At 39.4% G+C, this 16695-nt stretch overlaps 1 protein-coding gene across 9 annotated transcripts in view; it reads left to right on the top strand.

Moving 5' to 3' along the window:
• Positions 1-16695, top strand: part of CCDC178 (coiled-coil domain containing 178) — a 568079-nt gene that overhangs the window by 225796 nt on the left and 325588 nt on the right. The gene's annotated exons all lie outside the window — the stretch shown is intronic.

Genomic DNA, 16695 nt, shown 5'->3' with positions numbered 1-16695 from the left:
CACAAAAAATGTAACCTTTCATTTTTTTCTTCTAAGTAATTATACTCATTCAGCATACTCTGCTTTTCAGTGCATTTTATGTACACTCTCATTTTATCATGGTACAGATCTTCTCAACTTACAATGGGGTTACTTTCAGATAAGTCCATTATAAATTGAAAATACCATTAAGTCGAAATGCATTTGAAACACTAACCTACGAACATCACAGTTCAGCCTAGCCTATCTTGAACATGCGCTGAACACTTATCATTAGCCTACAGTTGACAAAATCATCTACACAGAGCTTATTTGACAATAAAGTGTTGGTTATCTCAGGTTATTTATTGAATACTGTACTGAAAGTGAAAATAGACAAGTGGTCGTATGGGTATGGAGTGACTGTAAGTGGTAAGGGCATTGGTTGCTTACCGTCAAGACTGTGTGGCTGGCTGGGTGCTGCGGCTCCCTGTTGCCTCACCAGAGAGAATGACTGCACTGCATGTGGCGAGCCCAGGAAAAGGCCAAAATTCAGCTTGAAAGAGTTTCTGCTGAATGTATGTCTCTTTCACAGCCTCCTGAAGTCAGAAACTCGTAAGTTGAACCGTTTTAAATCAGGGACTGTCTGTCCTTTATTTTATTTTGAAGTCTACTGATATTAAAATGTAGGTTATATTTATTACAGAGCCATTTTTAACTTTTTAATGGGAAATGTGAAAATAATTACATTTTCTCTGACTAAACATACTTTGAATGTTGGCCAACCACTTTTTTGAAAAATAAGTATATGCTCTTTTCATTTAGAAAAATTTTGCATGTGTTTTAATTGCTCTGTAAACTTACTAGTTACAAACAGGAAAGTCATATGATAAAATATATCTTTTTAAGTCTGAAGTTTTAAGGATTATAAAGCCATACATATTTAATTTTTATGTAGAATATTATTAAATGATATATATTTAGTTAAGTGACTCCTCTTCCATTTTTCATGTGTAACAGCTTTTGTTACATTTAATTGCATAATTAATACCATGGGTTTTTTTTCAGTATAATTTTGAATATTATTTCTAAGAGACACAATGAGAAATTAGTTATAAAAAATAAAGAATTCTGTATTTTATTAAAACTATTTCCTGCAAAATTTTAAAAAATATATGTAATATAACCTACTTTCATCAGCTACTTTTGATCATGATGTTCATATAAAAGTCAATTATGATATATTCAATTACTTTTTTCCTTTTAACATTTTAAAATACATTGCTAGTACATTAAAAAGATTATTTCGAACTAATACATTGAATGAACAATTATGTCATTGAGTGAACATACCACTTTGAATGCTCTTACTGTGAGCCCTCCTCTAAGAAAATTAATGAAAAGACTATGCTTCTATTAATAATAATTCTAAGTAACATTCTAACATTTTAGATATAGCTGTTACATAGGAAAAGGTGTGGGTTTTGGCCTAAAAATATGAAAATAACTGGTGCCATCTAGTGGCAATACATGAGGCCTCCTTGCAGAGGAGTTCCTGGAACTGACGGCTGAATCTCAGTTATGTGATGTATGTCTGGATAGACTGAGGCAGCTTAGACTCAAGTGCATCCCTTAAAACAAGAGTCTTCAGTTATTCATGACTTAATCATTTTGTACCTCATATTTTATCACAGTAGTAGAATTAGTTGCTTAAATTCACCACATTTTCCAATCGTAGTTGTGCTGAGAGCACAGTGGGATCTCAATAATCGTTTCTTGGCTGGCATTTCAGCACTTTAATGGAAGAGTAATAATTAGCGAAATGGCAAAATATGGCCAGCAGGAGAGAGACAAAGAAAAAAATTCTATTTAACTAGCCCCTCAGTAATTGAGATTTCTATTTCTGTTGATCCCAAAGCCTGTCCCATTCTGAAGTAATTCTACCCCTGGCTGCTTGGACATGTCACATGGTCTCATTTTATTTCTCTGAGCACCAATCCCTGTCTGAACTTTGTTTTTGTCATTCATTCTTTGTTGTTGTCTACCTACATCCTGCCATATTAATGTATCCTTTATGAGATCGGGGTCTTCTGTCACGTTCTTCTAAAAGTTCAGAATTTGCCTGGCACAAGCCAGGCACTCAGTAAATACTCACTGAATGGATGGATGGATGGATGGATGGATGGATGGATGAACATACTTTTTTGATAATTTTGTGGTGCTCATGCATGATGATGACTAAAAGCAGGAAGATTTCAGAGCTACTCTCCAGCTTTCCACACCACACAGCCTGGCATGTTAGGAAATACTCACACTATGTGTAGAAGCTGAGCCTGTCTCTCATCCTCTATCTCCTTGGTAATACAGGAGAAGCTTGTCATCCAGTCTATTCCCTCTGGGTAAAAATGGTTAAATTGCCTGTTGTGTTCTAGTAATTAAAGATTCTGCCAAGTAATAATCCCTCTCAGATAACCTTGAATTTATGTGAAATACTCTCTCATCAGCTCTTGGATAGCTCTTTGTTATGCGTTCACCTTATGTGACCTGAAGCATAGTTTGTACATGCAGAGTTTAGAAATTGATATATCTCATCATTAGTGACACTGTTTATCTGTGATTATGGTCAGTTACTGGTGTTAAAAGAGATCAGAGGCTTAAAGATGGTGGTGTGAGAGGTGAGACATAAACCTCCTCCTTAACCACATATAATATGAAAATATAGGAAATACATCTAGTCCTGAAAGAGCAACAATAATGAAGGTTGCAGAAGACTCCCTACACCTGGGAAAAATAGCAGACCTCATGGGAAAGGGTAAAGTACAAAGCTGTGATCCAGAGGGACCCAAGATCTTCCCCCACCCCAACTTACTGGAGGGAAGAAGAGAAACAGAGCGAGGAGGGGCTGGAAGGCAAGGACTGCTGAACACTCAGCCCTGGAGATCTGCTCTGGCAGCATGAACCTGCATTACATGGTGCTCTGGAGATTAGTGGGGCTGGAAAGCTAAAACAGGCAGAAAGAATAGTTGGAGAGACAGACATTCCAGCCACTTGTGGAAAACACGTATCCAAAACCTGGGACAAAATAAAGGTAGGCAGTCTGAGAGACTTCCTAACAGTGAGAGGGCTGCTAAAGGGGCAAGGATTGCATAGAGCTTGCTGCTCAGCAGAAAAGACAGGTGGACACAACTGTCTGGGTGCACTCTGCCCAGCAGGTTGGGAACATTGAGGAGCTTCAGGTGCTCCATCCTCCTGGCTGGCAACACAGCTATGAGGACCCCCACTGCTATATGCAGCCTGCCATGCCTTCCTCCTGACTGGCACCAGTTCACAAATGGGCTGCCACCACCACTGAGCCAGGCCAGCCAGAGGATGGCCCTGCCTATGGCAGATACATATGCAAAGCATAGAGGCTTCTTCCTGCATGTTTGACCCACTGGCCCCAGCAGTGGAGGCAGGCACTGCAACCAGGAAGCAGAAAAGAGCTCTTTCCTCTCTACAGGCACCAGGGCTGCTTGCCTGTGACCCCCAACATCGCTTCAGGGGCTGAGCAGCTCTAGAGAGTAGAGGTTCTGGGTACTAGAGGGTGTCACCTACAAATATGAAACATCAAAAGAACCTGGTTCAAATCAAAATCCAACAAACACCAGAAAGAGGGCCAAGTGAAACTGAACTCATCAATCTTCCTGAAAGAGATTTCAAAATAAAAATCATAAACATGCTCATGGAGCTACATAAAAATATTCAAGAACTTGGGGGAATTCAAGAATGACATAAAATGTTGAAGAATACAGTATCTGAAAAAACATACAATGGAGGGATTTAAAAGATTAGATGAAGTAGAGGAGACACTAAATGAAATATAAATTAGAGAACAGGAATACAAAGAAGTTGAGGTACAGGAGGAAGAAAAGATCTCTAGGAATGAAAGAATATTGAGAGAACTGTGTGACCAATCCAAATGGAAAAATTTGCATTATAGGGGTACCAGAAGAAGAAGAGAGAGAAAAAGGGATAGAAAGTGTCTTTCAGGAGATAATTGCTGAAAACTTCCCCAAACTGGGGAAAGAGATAGTCTCTCAGGCCACGGAGGTGCACAGATCTCCCAACACAAGGGAATTAAGGAAGACAACACCAAGACATATAATAACTACAATAGCAAAGATCAAGGATAAGGACAGACTATTAAAAGCAGCCAGAGAGAGAAATAAGATCACATACAAAGGAGAACCCATCAGGCTACCATCAGACTTCTCAGCAGAAACCTTACAGGCCAGAAGGGAGTGGCATCATATATTTAATGCAATGAAACAGAAGGGACTTGAGCCAAGAATACTATACCAGGCAAGGTTATCATTTAAATTTGAAGGAGGGATTAAACAATTTTCAGATAAGAAAAAGTTGAGAGAATTTACCTCCCACAAACAACCTCTACAGTATATTTTGGAAGGACTCCTATAGATGGAAGTGTTCCTAAGGCTAAACAGCTGTCACCAGGGGAAATAAAACCAAAGTAGAGAAAGTAGAACAATCAATCACTAAGCAGATGCAAAATCAAATCAAATACCCACAAAGTCACTCAATGGATAGACAAAGAGTACAAAATATGATACCTAATATATAAAGAATAGAGGAGGGAGAAAAAGGAAAAAAGAAAAGAACCTTTAGGTTATGTTTGTAATAGCATATGAAGTGAGTTAAATTAGACTGTTAGATAGTAAGGAAGATAACCTTGAACCTTTGGTAACCCCAAATCTAAAGCCTGAAATGGCAATAAGTACATACCTATCAATAATCACCCTAAATGTAAATGGTCTGAATGCCCCAATCAAAACATATAGAGTCACTGAATGGATAAAAAACAAGACCCATCTATATGCTGCCTAGACTTGAAACCCAAAAACATACACAGACTAAAACTGAAGGGATGGAAAAAGATATTTCATGTACCTAATAGGAAAAAAAAGCAGGAGCTGCAGTACTTGTCTCAGACAAAACAGACTTCAAAACAAAGAAAGTCACAAAAGACACAGAAGGACATTACATAATGATAAAGGGGTCACTCCAACAAGAGGATATAATCATTATAAATATCTATGCACCCAACATAGGAGCACCTAAGTATGTGAAACACATACTAACAAAATTAAAGGGGGAATTAGAATGCAATGCATTCATTTTAGGAGACTTCAACACACCACTCACCCTAAAGGACACATCAATGAGACAGAAAAATAAGTAAAGTGACAGAAGCACTGAACAACACATTAGAACAGAGGGACCTACCAGACAACTACAGAAAACTCCACCCAAAGGCAGCAGGATACATATTCTTCTCAACTGCACACGGAACATTTTTTTTTTTTTTGAGAGGGCATCTCTCATATTTATTGATCAAATGGTTGTTAACAACAATAAAATTATGTATAGGGGAGTCAATGCTCAATGCACAATCATTAATCTACCCCCAGCCTAATTCTCATCAGTCTCCAATCTTCTGAAGCATAATGAACAAGTTCTTACATGGTGAACAAATTCTTACATAGTGAATAAGTTCTTACATGGTGAACAATACAAGGGCAGTCATCACAGAAACTTTTGGTTTTGATCACGCATTATGAACTATAAACAATCAGGTCAAATATGAATATTCATTTGATTTTTATACTTGATTTATATGTGGATCCCACATTTCTCCCTTTATTATTATTATTATTATTATTATTATTTTTACTAAAGTGCTGAAGTAGTAGGTAGATGCAAGATAAAGGTAGAAAACAGTTTAGTGCTGTAAGAGGGCAAATGTAGATGATCAGGTGTGTGCCTGTAGACTATGTGTTAATCCAAGCTAGACAAGGGCAAAAAAACATCCACAGATGCAGAAGATTTCTCTCAAAACAGGGGGGGTGAGGTTCTAAGCCTCACATCTGTTGGTCCCCAATTTCTCACCTGATGGGCCCCCTGTGACTGTGCCTGTCTTAGGTTGTTCCTCCCTTGAGGAATCTTACCTGTCTCTGGCTAACCAGTCATCTTACAATGGAACATTTTTAAGAATAGATCATATACTAGGCCACAAAAAGAGCCTCAGTAAATTCAAAAAGACTGAAATTGGACCAACCAGCATCTCAGACCACAAAGCTATGAAACTAGAAATAAACTATGCAAAGAAAACAAAAAAGCCCACAAACACATGGAGGCTTAGCAGCATGCTCCTAAATAATCAATGGATTGATGACCAAATAAAAACAGAGATGAAGCAATACATGGAGACAAATGACAACAATAACTTAACACTGCAAAATCTTTGGGATGCAGCGAAGACTATGCTAAGATGGAAGTATATTGCAATACAGGCTTACCACAAGGAAGAAGAACAATCCCATATAAACAGTCTAAACTCACAAAAAAACTAGAAAAAGAAGACCAAAGGAGGCCCAAAGTCACTAGAAGGAGGGATATCATAAAGATTAGAGCAGAAATAAATAAAATCAAGAAGAATGAAACAACAGAAAGAATCAATGAAAGCAAGAGTTGGTTGTTCAAAAAAATAAACAAAATAGATAAACACCTAGCCAGACTTATCAAGAAAAGAGAGTCTAAACACATAAACTGAATCAGAAATGAGAAAGGAAAAATCACTACAGACACCACAGAAATACAAATAATTATTAGAGAATACTATGAAGAAATATATGCTAACAAACTGGATAACCTAAAAAAAAAATGGACAACTTTCTAGAAAAATACAATCTTCTAAGGCTGACCCAGGAAGAAATAGAAAACCTGAACAGATCAATTACTAGCAACAAAATTGAATTGGTTAATAACAAAACTACCTAAGAACAAAACCCCTGGGCTACAGGGCTCCACCATTGAATTTTTCAAACATTTAGTGAAGACCTAATACCCATCCTCCTTAAAGTTTTCCAAAACCAGGCAAAGACACCACAAAAAAAGAAAATGACAGACCAATATCGCTGATGAACATAGATGCAAAAATACTCAATAAAATATTAGCAAATCAAATTCAAAAATACATCAAAAAGATCATCCATCATGATCAAGTAGGATTTATTCCAGAGATGCAAGGATGGTACAATATTTGAAAATCTATCAACATCATATATCACATCAACAAAAAGGAGAAAACCCACATGATCATCTCCACAGATGCTGAAAAAGTATTCAACAAAATTCAACATCCATTCATGATAGAAACTCCCAACAAAATGGCTATAGAAGGCAAGTACCTCTATAAATAATAAACGCCATATATGACAAACCCACAACCACATCTTTCTTTCTTCCTTCCTTCCTTCCTTCCTTCCTTCCTTCCTTCCTTCCTTCCTTCCTTCCTTCCTTCCTTCCTTCCTTCCTTCCTTCCTTCCTTCCTTCCTTCCTTCCTTCCTTTCTTCTTCCTTTCTTTCTTTCTTATTTTTATTTTTTTATATCATTAATCTACAATTATATGAAGAACATTATGTTTACTAGGCTAACCCCTTCACAGTCACTGTCCATCAGCATAGTAAGATGCTGTAAAATCACTACTTGCCTTCTCTGTGTTGCACAGCCCTCCCCATGTACTGCCCTACAATATACATGCTAATCGTAATGCCCCCTTTCCTTTTCCCCACCCTTATCCCTCCCTTTCCACCCATCCTCCCCTGTCCCTTTCCCTTTGGTAACTGTTAGTCCATTCTTGCGTTCTGTGATTCTGCTGCTGTTTTGTACCTTCAGTTTTCCTTTGTTCTTATACTCCACATATGAGTGAAATCATTTGGTACTTGTCTTTCTCCACCTGGCTTATTTCACTGAGCATAATACCCTCTAGCTCCATCCATGTTGTTGCAAATGGTAGGATCTCTTTTTTTCTTATGGCTGAGTAATATTCCACTGTGTATATGTACCACATCTTCTTTATCCATTCATCTAATGATGGACATTTAGGTTGCTTCCATATCTTGGCTATTGTAAATAGTGCAGCAATAAACATAGGGGTGCATCTGTCCTTTTCAAACTGGAGTGATGCATTCTTAGGGTAAATTCCTAGCAGTGGAATTCCTGGGTCAAATGGTATTTCTATTTTGAGCATTTTGAGAAACCTCCATACTGCTTTCCACAATGGTTGAACTAATTTACATTCCCACCAAAGTGTAGTAGGGTTCCCTTTTCTCCACAACCTCGCCAACATTTGTGGTTGTTTGTCTTTTTGATGATGGTGATCCATACTGGTGTGAGGTGATATCTCATTGTGCTCTTTTTTTGAGAGGGCAAATCTCATATTTATTGATCAAATGGTTGTTAACAACAATAAAATTCAGTATAGGGGGGTCAATGCTCAACGCTCAATGTACAATCATTAATCCATCTCAAGCCTAATTCTCGTCAGTCTCCAATCTTCTGAAGCATAACGAACAAGTTCTTACATGCTGAACGAATTCTTACATAGTAAATAAATTCTTACATGGTGAACAGTACAGGGGCATTCATCACAGAAACTTTCGTTTTTGATCACGCATTATGAACTATAAACAATCAGGTCAAATATGAATATTCGTTTGATTTTTATACTTGATTTATATGTGGATCCCACATTTTTCCCTTTATTATTATTATTATTATTATTATTATTTTTAAATAAAATGCTGAATTGGTAGGTAGATGCAAGATAAAGGTAGAAAACAGTTTAGTGCTGTAAGAGGGCAAATGTAGATGATCAGGTGTGTGCCTATGGACTAAGTATTAATCCAAGCTAGACAAGGGCAACAAAACATCCACGGATGCAGAAGATTTCTCTCAAAGCAGGGGGGGTGAGGTTCTGAGCCTCACCTCTGTTGATCCCCAATTTCTCACCTGATGGCCCCCCTGTGACTGTTCCTGTCTTAGGTTGTTCCTCCCTTGAGGAATCTTACCCGTCTCTGGCTAACCAGTCATCTTCCGGGGCCATACAGGGAAATGTAAAGTTAGTAAGTGAGAGAGAAGCCATATTGTTTGAAAAGGTTAGCTTTTTACTTCTTTGCAGATTTATGCCCTGTGGAGTCTATGCCCAGCACTTGTCTTGAGGTATCTTTACCACCTGGAGGAATTATGATACTCGGTAAATTCGATATGAGGCACGAATTCTAGTTAAGGGTTTTAATTAGGAAGGAAGAAGAAAAGCTATAGAGGTAGCATATGGAAGAAAACATGGGAGGATTGATTATTTCTTTGACATATCTTCTTGTAGAGTACCTTAAGTATGTATAGGTTTTAAACTACTAACTAATTTGCACACACATATTAACATAATAGGAATACGGTGACATAAAGAAAGCAAATCTATAATTACCATCCATCTCCAGTGAAGCCAAGAAAACCATTTAGGCACCCTAGGCATTTGTGAAAAGTTGTCTATGATATGATGGATATTGTCCAACTGTACTTGAACAGTCTGAGAGAAATCAGACAAATTAAAGCAGCCCATTTCTGGGATCTGTTCACATTCCATATGTTCTTTTAACCGTAGATAGTCTGTAGTCATAAGATTTTGGAGTGCTACAACTTGCACCCCTCCCAACTCCTGGTTGAGTTCCAACAGTACAGATCCAGTCAAATTCGTTGTCTCACTGTATGCACATGCCAGCCTAGACATCTCCCTCCTCATTCCAATGGCAAGTCCAGGAAACGGTGGGGTGGATGCAGCCACAACCACAGCATCACCCAGATCCCTGTGGAGGCTTTTTGATGATCATCCCCCTGGCACAAGTCCTCCAGAGAGTGCTGATGCCGGAAGCTCCTCCTCATATTGTATCTTAGTTCATTTTCTGGGTATCCAAGCTAGGCCTTTATCTTCTGCAGAGAAACAAACAGACCCTTTGCCCACATTTTGACATGCCCTCTATACCACTGTGCATTGGAGGTCAGCACACAGGAACTGCTTTTTTTTATTTATTTATTTTATTAAGAGAAAGGAATATTATCAGAAAAGAGTACCTCCATAGCTGATCATCTGACACCCTTTAAGTGATCAACATTAAGGATATTTAAAGCATGCGTTGATCTTTGATTTACCGATAGTTTTATCCTATCAAGGAGTAATCCCCCTTTTCTTTCATTCTTTCTTTCTTTTTTTTTTTTAATCTTTAATCTATACTTACATGAAGAATACTATGTTTACTATGCTCTCCCCTATATCAGGTACCCTCTAACAACCACATTACGGTTACTGCCCATCAGCTTAGCAAAATGTTGTAGAATCACTACTTGTCCTCTCTGTGAGGTGCAGCCCACCTTCCCCTTTCTCCCTCCCCCCCCATGCATGCTAATCTTAATACCCCCCTTCTTCTTCTTCCACCCCCTTATACCTCCCTGCCCACCCATCCTCCCAAGTTCCTTTCCCTTTGGTACCTGTTTGTCCATTTTTGGGTTCTGTAATTCCACTGCTGTTTTGTTCCTTCAGTTTTTCCTTTGTTCTTATACTCCTCAGATGAGTAAAATCCTTTGGTATTACTCTTTCTCCACTTGGCTTATTTCACTGAGCATAATACTCTCCAGCTCCATCCATGTTGCTGCAAATGGTTGGATTTTTCCACTTCTTATGGCTGAGTAGTATTCCATTGTGTATATGTACCACATCTTCTTTATTCATTCATCTACCGATGGACATTTTGGTTGCTTCCAATTCTTGGCTATTGTAAATAGTGCTGCGATAAACATAGGGGTGCACCTGTCTTTCTCAAACTTGATTGCTGCGTTCTTAGGGTAAATTCCTAGGAGTGGAATTCCTGGGTCAAATGGTAGGTCTGTTTTGAGCATTTAATGAACCTCCATACTGCTTTCCACAATGGTTGAACTAATTTACATTCCCACCAGCAGTGTAGGAGGGTTCCCCTTTCTCCACAGCCTCGCCAACATTTGTTGTTGTTTGTCTTTTGGATGGCAGCTATCTTTACTGGTGTGAGGTGATACCTCATTGTAGTTTTAATTTGCATTTCTCTGATAATTAGCGATGTGGAGCATCTTTTCATGTGTCTCTTGGCCATCTGTATTTCTTTTTTAGAGAACTGTCTGTTCAGTTCCTCTGCCCATTTTTTAATTGGGTTATTTGTTTTTTGTTTGTTGAGGCGTGTGAGGTCTTTATATATTCTGGACATCAAGCCTTTATCGGATCTGTCATTTTCAAGTATATTCTCCCATACTGTAGGGTTCCTTTTTGTTCTATTGATGGTGTCTTTCACTGTGTAGAAGCTTTTCAGCTTAATGTAGTCCCACTTGCTTATTTTTGCTGTTGTTTTCCTTGCCCGGGGAGATTTGCTCAAGAAGAGGTCACCCATGTTTATGTCTAAGAGGTTTATGCCTATGTTTTTTTCTACGAGTTTAATGATTTCATGACTTACATTCAGGTCTTTGATCCATTTTGAATTTATCTTTGTATGTGGGGTTAGACAATGGTCCAGTTTCATTCTCCTACATGTAGCTGTCCAGTTTTGCCAGCACCATCTGTTGAAGAGACTGTCATTTTGCCATTGTATGTCCATGGCTCCTTTATCAAATATTAATTGACCATATTTGTTTGGGTTAATTTCTGGAGTCTCTAATCTATTCCACTTGTCTGTGGCTCTGTTCTTGTTCCAGTACCAAATTGTCTTGATTACTATGGCTTTGTAGTAGAGCTTGAAGTTGGGGAGTGAGATCCCCCCTACTTTATTCTTCTTTTTCAGGATTGCTTTGGCTATTCAGGGTCTTTGGTGTTTCCATATGAATTTTTGAATTATTTGTTCCAATTCATTGAAGAATGTTGCTGGTAATTTGAGAGGGATTGCATCAAATCTGTATATTGCTTTGGGCAGGATGGCCATTTTGACGATATTAATTCTTTCTAGCCATGAGCATGGGATGAGTTTCCATTTATTAGTGTTCCCTTTAATTTCTCTTAAGAGTGACTTGTAGTTTTCAGAGTATAAGTCTTTCACTTCTTTGGTTAGGTTTATTCCTAGGTATTTTATTCTTTTTGATGCAATTGTGAATGGAACTGTTTTCCTGATTTCTCTTTCTATTGATTCATTGTTAGTATGTAGGAAAGCTACAGATTTCTGTGTGTTAATTTTGTATCCTGCAACTTTGCTGTATTCCGATATCAGTTCTAGTAGTTTTGGAATGGAGTCTTTAGGGTTTTTTATGTACAGTATCATATCATCTGCAAATAGTGACAGTTTAACTTCTTTACCAATCTGGATTCCTTGTATTTCTTTGTTTTGTCTGTTTGCCGTGGCTAGGACCTCCAGTACCATGTTAAATAACAGTGGGGAGAGTGGGCATCCCTGTCTTGTTTCTGATCTCAGAGGAAATGCTTTCAGCTTCTCGCTGTTCAGTATAATGCTGGCTGTAGGTTTATCATATGTGGCCTTTATATGTTGAGGTACTTGACCTCTATTCCCATTTGCTGAGAGTTTTTTATCATGAATGGATGTTGAATTCTGTCTAATGGTTTTTCAGCATCTATGGAGATGATCGTGTGGTTTTTGTCTTTCTTTTTGTTGATGTGGTGGATGATGTTGATGGATTTTCGAATGTTGTACCATCCTTGCATCCCTGGGATTAATCCCACTTGGTCATGGTGTATGATCCTTTTGATATACTGTTGAATTCTGTTTGCTAATATTTTATTGAGTATTTTTGCATCTACATTGATCAGGGATATTGGTCTGTAATTTTCTTTTTTGGTGGGGTCTTTGCCTGGTTTTGGTATTAGGGTGATGTTGGCTTCATAGAATGAGTTTGGGAGTATTCCCTCTTCTTCTATTTTTTGAAACACTTTAAGGAGAATGGGTATTATGTCTTCTCTGTGTGTCTGATAAAATTCCGAGGTAAATCCATCCGGCCCCGGGGTTTTGTTCTTGGGTAGTTTTTTGATTACCGTTTCAATTTCTTTGCTCGTAATTGCTTTGTTTAACCTTTGTGTTTCTTCCTTGGTCAGTCGTGGGAGGTTGTATTTTTCTAGGAAGTTGTTCATTTCTTCTAGGTTTTCCAGCTTCTTGGCATATAGGTTTTCATAGTAGTCTTTAATAATTCTTTGTATTTCTGTGGAGTCTGTCGTGATTTTTCCATTTTCATTTCTGATTATGTTGATTTGTGTTGATTCTCTTTTTCTCTTAATAAGTTTGGCTAGAGGCTTATCTATTTTGTTTATTTTCTCAAAGAACCAGGTCTTGGTTTTATTGATTTTTGCTATTGTTTTATTCTTCTCAATTTTGTTGATTTCTTCTCTGATCTTTATTATGTCCCTCCTTCTGCTGACATTAGGCCTCATTTGTTCTTCTTTTTCCAATTTCAAAAATTGTGATGTTAGACTATTCATTTGGGATTGTTCTTACTTCTTCAAGTGTGCCTGGATTGCTATATACTTTCCTCTTAAGACTGCTTTCGCTGCGTCCCACAGAATTTGGGGCTTAGTGTTGTTGTTGTCATCTGTTTCTATATATTCCTTGATCTCTATTTTGATTTGTTCATTGATCCATTGATTATTTAGTAGCATGTTGTTAAGCCTCCATGTGTTTGTGAGCCTTTTTGTTTTCTTTGTAGAATTTATTTCTACTTTTATACCTTTGTGGTCTGAATAATTTGTTGGTAGAATTTCAATATTTTGGAATTTACTGAGGCTCTTTTTGTGAGCTAGTATGTGGTCTATTCTGGAGAATGTTCCAAGTGCACTTGAGAAGAATGTATATCCTGTTGCTTTTGGATGTAGAGTTCTATATATGTCTATGAGGTCCATCTGTTCTAGTGTGTTGTTCAGTGCCTGTGTGTCCTTACTTATTTTCTGCCCAGTGGATCTATCCTTTGGGGTGAGTGGTGTATTGAAGTCTCCTAAAATGAATGCATTGCAGTCTATTTCCCTCTTTAGTTCTGTTAGTATATGCTTCACATATGCTGGTGCTCCTGTACTGGGTGCATATATATTTAGAATGGTTATATCCTCTTGTTGGACAGAGCCCTTTATCATTATGTAGTATCCTTCTTTATCTCTTGTTACTTTCTTTGTTTTGAAGTCTATTTTGTCTGATATTAGTACTGCAACCCCTGCTTTCTTCTCGCTGTTGTTTGCCTGAAATATGTTTTTCCATCCCTTGACTTTTAGTCTGTGCATGTCTTTGGGTTTGAGGGGAGTTTCTTGTAAGCAGCATATAGATGGGTCTTTCTTTTTTATCCATTCTATTACTCTGTGTCTTTTGATTGGTGCATTAAGTCCATTTACATTTAGTGTGACTATTGAGAGATATGTACTTATTGCCATTTGCAGGCTTTAGATTCCTGGTTACCAAAGGTTCAAGGTTAGCTTCTTTAGTATCTTACTGCCTAACTTAGCTCACTTATTGAGCTGTTATATACACTATCTTGAGATTCTTTTCTTCTCTCCCTTCTTATTCCTCCTCCTCCATTCTTCATATGTTGTGTGTTTTGTTCTGTGCTCTTTTTAGGAGTGTTCCCATCTAGAGCAGTCCCTGTGGGATGCCCTGTAGAGGTGGTTTGTGGGAAGCAAATTCCCTCAGCTTTTGCTTGTCTGGGAATTGTTTAATCCTGCCATCATATTTAAATGATAGTCGTGCTGGATACAGTATCCTTGGTTCAAGGCCCTTCTGTTTCATTGCATTAAGTATATCATGCCATTCTCTTCTGGCCTGTAGGGTTTCTGTCAAGAAGTCTGATGTTAGCCTGATGGGTTTTCCTTTATTGGTGACCTTTTTCTCTCTAGCTGCCTTTAAAACTCTTTCCTTGTCCTTGATCCTTGCCATTTTAATTACTATGTGTCTTGGTGTTGTCCTCCTTGGATCCTTTCTGTTGGAGGTTCTGTGTAATTCCATGGTCTGTTCGATTATTTCCTCCCCCAGTTTGGGGAAGTTTTCAGCAATTATTTCTTCAAAGAGACTTTCTATCCCTTTTCCTCTTTCTTCTTCTTCTGGTACCCCTATAATACAAATATTATTCCTTTTGGCTTGGTCACATAGTTCTCTTAGTGTTGTTTCATTCCTGGAGTTCCTTTTATCTCTCTCTATGTCAGCATCTATACGTTCCTGTTCTCTGGCTTCTATTCCTTCAATTGCCTCTTGCATCTTATCTATTCTGCTTATAAATCCTTCCAGGGATTGTTTCACTTCTGTGATCTCCTTCCTGATATCTGTGATCTCCCTCCGGACTTCATCCCATTGCTCTTGCATTTTTCTCTGCATCTCATCCCATTGCTCTTGCATTTTTCTCTGCATCTCTGTCAGCATGTTCATGATTTTTATTTTGAATTCTTTTTCAGGAGTACTGCTTAGGTCTGTCTCCTTCTCAGGTGTTGTCTCTGTGATCTTTGTCTGCCTGTAGTTTTGCCTTTTCATGGTAATATAGTTTGCAGAGCTGGTTCGAGTGACCACTGGAAGAGCTTCCCTTCTTGTTTGTTTGTGGCCTTCCTCTCCTGGGAGAATAGCGACCTGTAGTGTCTTATGCTTGTGAGCTGTGCGCAGACAGGGCTTCTGCTACCTGCCCATTTGCTATGGAGTTTATCTCTGCTGTTGCTGTGGGTGTGGCCTGGCTGGGGCTGCTCCTCCAAAATGGTGGAGCCCCATTGGAGGAGTAGCGGCCAAGCGGCTATTTATCTCTGTAAGGGGCCTCTGTGCTCCCTGTTGCCCAGGGGGTTAGAGTGCCCAGAGATCCCCAGTTTCCCTGCCTCTGGTCTAAGTGTCCTGTTCTGCCCCTTTAAGACTTCCAAAAAGCACTCTCCAAACCAAAACAACAACAGCAATAATGAGAGAGGGAACAGAAAAAAAAAAAAAAAAAGTAAATCACACGCGATTTTTTTTTGTCCTCAGGCGCCGGTCCGAGGCACTCACTCACTGGTCCTGCTGCCCTGCCTCCCTAGCACCGGGGTCCCTGTCCCTTCCATGCTTCCAAAAAGCACCTGCCCACTTGTCCCGCAGGGAAAAGTGCGCGATATTCTTTGTTCTCAGGCGCTGGTCCCAGGCATCCGCTCACCGGTCCTGCTGCTCTGCCACCCTAGCACCGGGGTCCCTGTCCCTTTAAGGCTTCCAAAAAGCACTCACCAAAAAGAGAAAAAAAGGGGAAAAATGCTCGTTTTCCTCCATCCTCAGGCACCAGTCTCAGGCACCCGCCCTCGGGTCTCGTAGGGAAAAATGCACGATATTTTTTGTCCTCAGGCGCCGGTCCCAGGCACTTGCTCACCAGTCCTGCTGCCTTGCCTCCCTACAACTGGGGTCCCTGTCCCTTCAAGGTTTCCAAAAAGCACTCACCCACCGGTCCCGCAGGGAAAAATGCGTGATATTCTTTGTCCTCAGGCGCCGGTCCCAGTCACCCGCTCACCGGTCCTGCTGCTCTGCCTCCCTAGCACCAGGGTCCCTCTCCTTTTAAGGCTTCCAAAAAGCACTCGCCAAAAAGAGAAAAAAAAAGGGGGAAAAACACGCTATGTTCTTTGTCCTCAGGCACCGGTCCCAGGCACCCACTCAACAGTCCCGCCGCCCTGCTTCCCTTGCAATGGGGTCCCTGTCCCTTTAAGGCTTCCAAAAAGCACTCGCCAAATAAAAAAACCGCTCCAGTTTTTTCCATCCCCCAGGAGCCGGGGGGATGAGCGCTCGGGTCCCGCTGGGCCGGGGCTTGTATCTTACCCCCTTCGCAAGACGCTGGGTTCTTGCAGGTGTGGATGTGGTCTGGATGTTGTCCTGTGTCCTCTGGTCTCTATTTTAGGAAGAGTTTTCTTTGTTATAT

This window comes from Manis javanica, chromosome 9 (genome assembly GCF_040802235.1).
Source record: "Manis javanica isolate MJ-LG chromosome 9, MJ_LKY, whole genome shotgun sequence".
NCBI lineage: Eukaryota > Metazoa > Chordata > Mammalia > Pholidota > Manidae > Manis > Manis javanica.
This window is presented reverse-complemented; position numbering and strand designations above follow the sequence as displayed.